Consider the following 7381-nt stretch of genomic DNA (forward strand, 5'->3'; position numbering starts at 1 on the left):
TTTAATTTAGAGAAGTAGCTAACCTTCCTTGGTGCTGTGGAGACACAAACACGTTATTAATTTATATGTCAGATGTACTTACTAAGTGCATTCTTGTGAATGAGGAAGAATCATGGTCCCATAATCTGTACAGAGTTTTATAATTCTTGGGGTACATTTTTATTCATTACATCATTTAATTTTTTTTGCAATTCTGTGAGGAATGGAATGGGTATTATTGGTGGAAAATATGAAACCCAGAGATTTAAAGACTTGCTAAAATTACATATGAGTGGATGAATTAAGACTATGATACAAGATTTTTTTTTTTTTTGCATTTTCTTAGCTCTTTGTAGTTACAGGTCTACAGTTTTATGTTGCCTCTTAAAAATGTGGCCACTAACTTTGAGGAAATAATTTAACTGAAGAGAAATGATAAATAAAATAAAACATAATGAAAATTTAAGAGGTATCATAAAATTTCATTTTAGTTAAATTAATGTGTGTTTTCAGTTCATTACTGGACTTGTATTTCCAATTTCCACCCAAGAATTTTGTCATTAGATTGGGCATTTGACATCTTCACTAATCCATTCCCTATAGAAACTGTTAGAGATATTTTTAGACTGAATTAATAAATAATAATAATGTTCTAACATAAGCAGGAATTACTGCTGTTTTTCAAGCTGATCACATTTCAACCGGAGCCATTTGTTGAATTCATTTGATAAACTAATCAGTGACCTGGAATGGCCATAGAGAAATATCATGTTTTTCAACAAACAGAAGAATCTAGGGAAAAACCAGCTGTGTGTCTACCTTGGAAAAGAAAGACTCTAGAGAACATAAGTATCACCTAAATTTTTGAATGAGCCTCATGTTTAAGAAAGCATAGATTTAGTCACATATTTTTCCATGTTTGCATAACAGGGATAAATAACATTTTGAGTATTGTCAGAAAAGAAAGGAAATACAATATTTGTATATGCTAATATCCATGTAATTTATCAAAATTATTTGCTACAGAAAATATCTTATATTTTGTGACCCCCTTGTACTGTTCAGTATTCATTGCAACTTTGGGACTTTTATTAATAATTTGAAATTTTACTTTGTCAACCATTAAGTTTCATTTTCATGAAAATATACTACCAGAAACGCAAAGTTCATTTTTCTATAAATAACTTGGAGTCCAAAAGAAGATAGTCATAATTTCAGTTTGGAGTCAGGAAATTGGGACTTCTTAGCAAGTGGCTTGTGTGTAATGAAATATTAAATATTCTGTGTTGTTTTAGTATTTTCTGATGGGTCAATAGTGCTCCAAACAATGGATTCTGAAAGTCTAGTGGACCCTTGCAATCTTAAAAGTGAGTTATTTTCTACAGTAAATTTCCTTGCTAAAGGCAACTGGCTGGTAACTCCTGAAATTGAGAGCCTGAGCTTTTCTGGATTTCCAGTGGAGATAAAACAACTCAGGGGACAATATGCATGAGGGATTTTGTGCCTGTATCCAAGAAATGTAAAAGTAATTAGGTGAAAGTGATTAGGAAAAGAATAAGATAGAGATGAAGGACATGATAGAGATGTGATGAAATCCAGGGATTTTTACAGTATTGCTCACAGGACCAAGATACATAATGAATGAATGAATACACAAATGAGTGAATGAATACACAAATGAGTGAATGAATAAAGTTATGCCTTCTCAAGTATTCATCTGAAGAAAACTTTAAAGAAAAGGGAAAGACAGAGAGAATTTGTGACCAGTTAAGTGTAACATTATTTGGCCACTTTAAGGGTTTTACAGCTTTAGAAAGCGTATACAGACTTCTAGTTAAGACAGCACTATTCTAGGCCAAACGTGACAATGCTGGATCTTGCAGGTCACTGTCCGTAGGCAGGGAGTGACCAACAGACATAACAGATCAAAAAATGAATGTGGATGGAAAGTGAGCAAAACTAGAAGACATGAATAAGTGTCAGAATTATTTATCCATCAAGAACAATTTCTTTCTCTAGTTAGGGTCCATCCAAGGCTTCCTTCAACCTTCCTTTCAAGCTTCAGGTCCTACAGCTTTCTCTTGCTGCATTCTATGTATCCTAGATTGTTTACTCTTCCCCAAAATGGCTTATAAATATAAATGCTATTCCTTCTGCCTGAAATGTACTTTTTTCTGTTTTGTTGTTGTTGTTTTGTTTTTTTTTTTGAGACAGAATCTCACTTTGTTGCCCAGGCTGGAGTGCACTGGCATGATCTTGGCTCACTGCAACCTCCACTGCCTGAGTCAAGCACTTTTCCTGCCTCAGCCTCCAGAATAGCTGGGATTACAGACGCCTACCACCACGCCCAGCTAATTTTTGTATTTTTAGTAGAGATGGAGTTTCATCATATTGGTCAGGCTAGTTTCAAACTCCTAACCTCAGGTGATCCACCTGCCTCGGCCTCCCAAAGTGCTGGGATTATAGGTGTGAGCACTGTGCTAGGCCAAAATGTACTTCTTATCCTCCTCTTCTCACTTGTAAAACTACTCATTCCTTAGGATTCAATTCAAACGTATTGTTCAGTGCGAATCCTTGTTTCATTTCTGTTCCCCATCCTCCAGCAGAAATAATTTTGTTTTCCTTCAATAGAGTTCCCACTATAATGTTACCACACTAACCGTATTATTTCATAATTAGATATTCACATCCGTTCCTACTAGATTAACAATTATTTGAGAGCCTTTGTATCATATTAATGTTGAAATTTCTAGCACCTACCATAGTCCTTAGCATATAACAAATCTGGTAAATAAATGAATAGATGATGTGAAGACTGGATGGTGAATATGCACCTTTGAATGACATTTATGCATCCCCTAGCCATTTATTTATTCCTGCAATCATGCATGCATTTATGTGGCCAAAAATAAACACATATTGAATAACTCCTATGCTATTATTTAGAAATATTATTTCCATCATGGGCCTGAAAGGATTGACTTTTGCACAGTTTTACCCTCCTCCAAACCATCCCTGATATTGTGAGCTGTTCAGTCTCCCAGTCCATAATAACTAATAGCTTGCTCCCATGCTTTCTTTACCCCGGTGACTTGCTGCTGCATAGCTGGTAGCTGAGTTCTCTAGGGAACCTGTTTCCAGATTTGATTTGTGCCTGAGCAAAACCCCGGTAGCCATTTGGAGGTAAGGTCAATAGTTCTGCAAGGGTTTCTGCTCTTTGATACCGTGCAGTGCCAGCTTGTGAGTAATGTGGCAAACTGGATCTAATCGCAGTTAATGAAACCAGTCCACATTTCCTTGGCAGGCACCTTAGTCCCTGTTCTCCATATACTTGAACTAAGATGCCTCCTGCTAGCTTAGTGTGGTGCAGAGGAGAGGGCATGGCCTGCCAGATGTGAAAGTACGGGGGCAGAGTAAATTGGTACAAAGCACCCTGTGAGTGCACTACATAATAATGGAAACGTGTTTCAATCAGTCACCACAATAACCCTCTGCAATAGGGATTATGATCTTCCTTTTACAGAAAGAGAAAATGAGGTACTGAGATACTGAGTAACTTAAGTAACTTAAGTTAGAGCCACAGCTAGTAAATGATAGAGTCAGGATTGAAGGCCAGACCTAGTTGATTTCAATGTTCAAGGGTACATTGTTTTTCTGTACAATCAGGTACCATCCCAGGAAGGTTAATTTCAACTCAGTACAAAACAAGACTTTCTAAAAAATAGAGCTATCAAATGAATAAATGTCTTCAAAACTCAGTGAACTCATTAAGCAGAATTCAGTAAGAGGTCAGAAGAACATGACAATAAAACTGTCAAAGAAGCTGGAAAATGAATTACTCTATTTGTTGGAATGTTGGTTTATATATTCCCCTTTTTGTCTAAGATTCTGTGATTGCATATCAATTATAGACAGACAAACACACACACATGCACACACACATCGAAAGATCTCATGTTAATGCATAAAAGATTAACATACATAAAACTGTGTGTGCCCCAAATGTAAGTGCACACAAAATTAATAATAGTAGTTAGTATTAATTGAACCTCTACACTACACTCTCCTTTATACTAGAAGATATGCCTAACACATTTCATGCATTATCTCACTTAAGGGACACAAAAATAGTAGCTACCATACAGGAATTTTATACAGATTAAATTAATACATGTAAATTGCTTAGAACAATGCCTGATATACATTAATTGTTAAATGTTAAAAGTTATCATTATTACTATTAAATGGTAAATTACTACCAAATGTTTATTACTATTACTAACAACTAATAAATGTTTAACTTACTATTACTAATAATTATTACTATTAAATGTTAAATTACTATTAAGTGTTAAATGCTACCATTATTATTATTATTCCTTGCAGCAAGGAATAATAATAGAACACCAGTAAGTCACATGTTTTGGTAGACTGCAAATTCAGTAAGGAAAGAGGGAAAGAAAATGAGAGGAGAAAGGAGCGAGTAAGTTGTCTTACAATTTACTATGATGTGGGTAAAGGCAAGATGGTATTTAACCCAGAGTAAATATTCAGGCAAGTGTCTTAATCTTGCAAAGCCTTAATTTCTTTACCCCTAAAAAGGGAATGATTATAGCACCTACTTCAAAGGGTTGTTTTGAAGATCGCATAATATCGTGCAACCAAAGTACAAAATTTGGTGCTTTGAAAATAGATGTCTTTAGAAAAATCTCCAAATACTTAGAATCATGTAAATTCACAAGTTGGCATAAAATAGCTCCAGATTTTTTTCTTTCTGTTCTCAGTGTTTTCTCTCCACTAGATAATTATATTGAATCTAATAGGGCTTATCAATGCCCAGTGCGGTGGCTCAAGTCTGTTAAGCCTAACACTTTAAGAGTCTGATCCGGGAGGATCGCTTGAACCCAGGAGCTCAAGACAGCCTGAGCAACACAGGGAGACCCCCATCTCTACAAATAATAATAATAATAATAATAATAATAAAATTAGCCAGGTGTGGTGGTGCATGCTTGTAGTCCCAGCTACTGGAGAGGCTGAGCAATCAGAAAGATTGCTTGAACCCATAAGGTGGAGGCTGCAGTGAGTGATGATCACGCCACTGCACCCGAGCCTGACTGACAGAGCAAGACCCTGTATCAAAAAAGAAAGAAAGAGAGAAAGAGAGGGAGGAAGGGAGGAAGGGAGGGAGGAAGGGAGGAAGGGAGGGAGGAAGGGAGGAAGGGAGGGAGGAAGGGAGGAAGGGAGGAAGGGAGGAAGGGAAGAAAGGGAGGAAGGGAAGAAAGGTAGGAAGGAAATTAGCCACTCCTGGTGGTGCACATCTGTGGTCCCAGATACAAGGGAGGCTGAGGTAAGAGGATTGCTTGAGCCTGGGAGTTTGAGGCTGCATGAGCTGCAATCTTGCCACTGCACTCCAACCTGGATAACAGAATGAGATCTTGTCTCAAAAAAAAACAAAAACAAAACAAAACAAAACAAAAAAACAAAAAACGGCTAGTAGGATTTATAAGAAAACAGAAAAGAAAACAAAGATTTATATGGCTCCAAAATGAATTTCATGATTTTACTAAAAATATGGTTCAATAAAAATTTATTAAGAATTTATTATGTTACAAGAGCAACTGTATTTTTCTCAGTAATATGAAGGAAACATGAGTATATGAAAATGTATAACATGGAAAAGGCATGCCTTCAGTAGCCAGAGAGCCTGACTTGAAGTCCCACATATACATTGAACAATATTTTGGGCCAGTGTTTTAACAAATCTTGGCCTCAGTTTCTCCATTCATAAAATGGGAATGATAACAGCGTCACATAGACAGTTGTGAGGATTAGATACAATAATCATGGCAAATGCTGGCGCATAACAGGCATTCCATATGTGTTAGCCATTAACTGTATATAAAGCAACAACAATTTCCAAATAAATATCACTATACATTGACAATTTTCATGTACATCCATAGTAACAAAACAGAATATTTAAAAACTAAAATTGGCATGAAATTTTGTGATTTAGGATCATTCCCACACACATAATGCAACATCCAAAAATTTATAATTTTGATGAGAATAGAATACTTGCACATAAGTAACAACCAAGAATAAGAAACACATGTAAATAATTATATATTAGGCCGGGCGCAGTGGCTCAAGCCTGTAATCCCTGCACTTTGGGAGGCTGAGGCGGGCGGATCATAAGGTCAGGAGATCGGGACCATCCCGGCTAACACGATAAAACCCCGTCTCTACTAAAAATACAAAAAAAATTAGCCGGGTGTAGTGGCGGGCGCCTGTAGTCCCAGTTACTCGGGATGCTGAGGCAGGAGAATGGCGTGAACCCGAGAGGCGGAGCTTGCAGTGAGCCGAGATTGCGCCACTGCACTCCAGCCTGGGCGACAGAGCAAGATTCTGTCTCAAAAAAAAATAAAAAAATAAAAAATATATATGTATATATATATATATGTGTATATATATGTGTATATATATGTGTATATATGTGTGTATATATATGTGTGTATATATATGTGTATATATATGTGTGTGTGTGTATATATATATATATATAGTGGAAGATCTCAACTACAGAAAAAAAGTAAGTATAAAATGGCAAGTACAATGGATGCACCCTGCACTAATGATAAGCTCTATAAGGACCAAGACCACACCTCTTCCATTGTTCATTTTACCTTCAGTCCCTCACATGGGGCCTATCACAAAGTCTTTGTTCAATACTGTACTTATTGTATAAATTTTAAAAGTGCAAAGAATGATGATTATAAAGTCCACTGTAGAACCACTAGAAATGTTTATCTTATTGTATCCTAGAGAAATGCACAATATAATATTCTAATTATATATTACTAAATACATTTATTTATCCATATAAACCTGAAATAAAAGGATTTTTTTTAAAAAAATCTTGTTGATATGTTAATACTGTAACATGTTTTATTTCAACCCACAAAGTTTGAAGACATCTTAAAGAAATACTGATTCAATCTGCTCAGGTTACAGACAAGGGAACAGAGGCCTAGAAAGGACAGATGTTTTACCCAAGTTTGTTCAGGATCGAGTATCAAAGGCCAGATTTCTCAGTCCCCTGTTTCTTTCTACTGGACCACACTGCTTCATTCCTACTCCACCAACACACACACGTGTGCACACACACATGCACACACACACACACACACAGTTAAGCGCTTGCTTTAAGTAAATTTTATTTTTATCTATTTATCCAGTATTTCTCCATGAAGTTTAGGAAAATAATTCATCTATATTACCCGTTATAATATAGGGCACGCAGAATGTGTTCAGTAAATGTTTGTTTAAATATTGATTCCCTCCAATGGAATTAATATAGAGTTTCAAAAGATAAGATTTTTCATATCTGGAAAAGGGGCAA

Source organism: Symphalangus syndactylus, chromosome 6 (assembly GCF_028878055.3).
Source record: "Symphalangus syndactylus isolate Jambi chromosome 6, NHGRI_mSymSyn1-v2.1_pri, whole genome shotgun sequence".
In the NCBI taxonomy this organism is placed as follows: Eukaryota; Metazoa; Chordata; class Mammalia; order Primates; family Hylobatidae; genus Symphalangus; species Symphalangus syndactylus.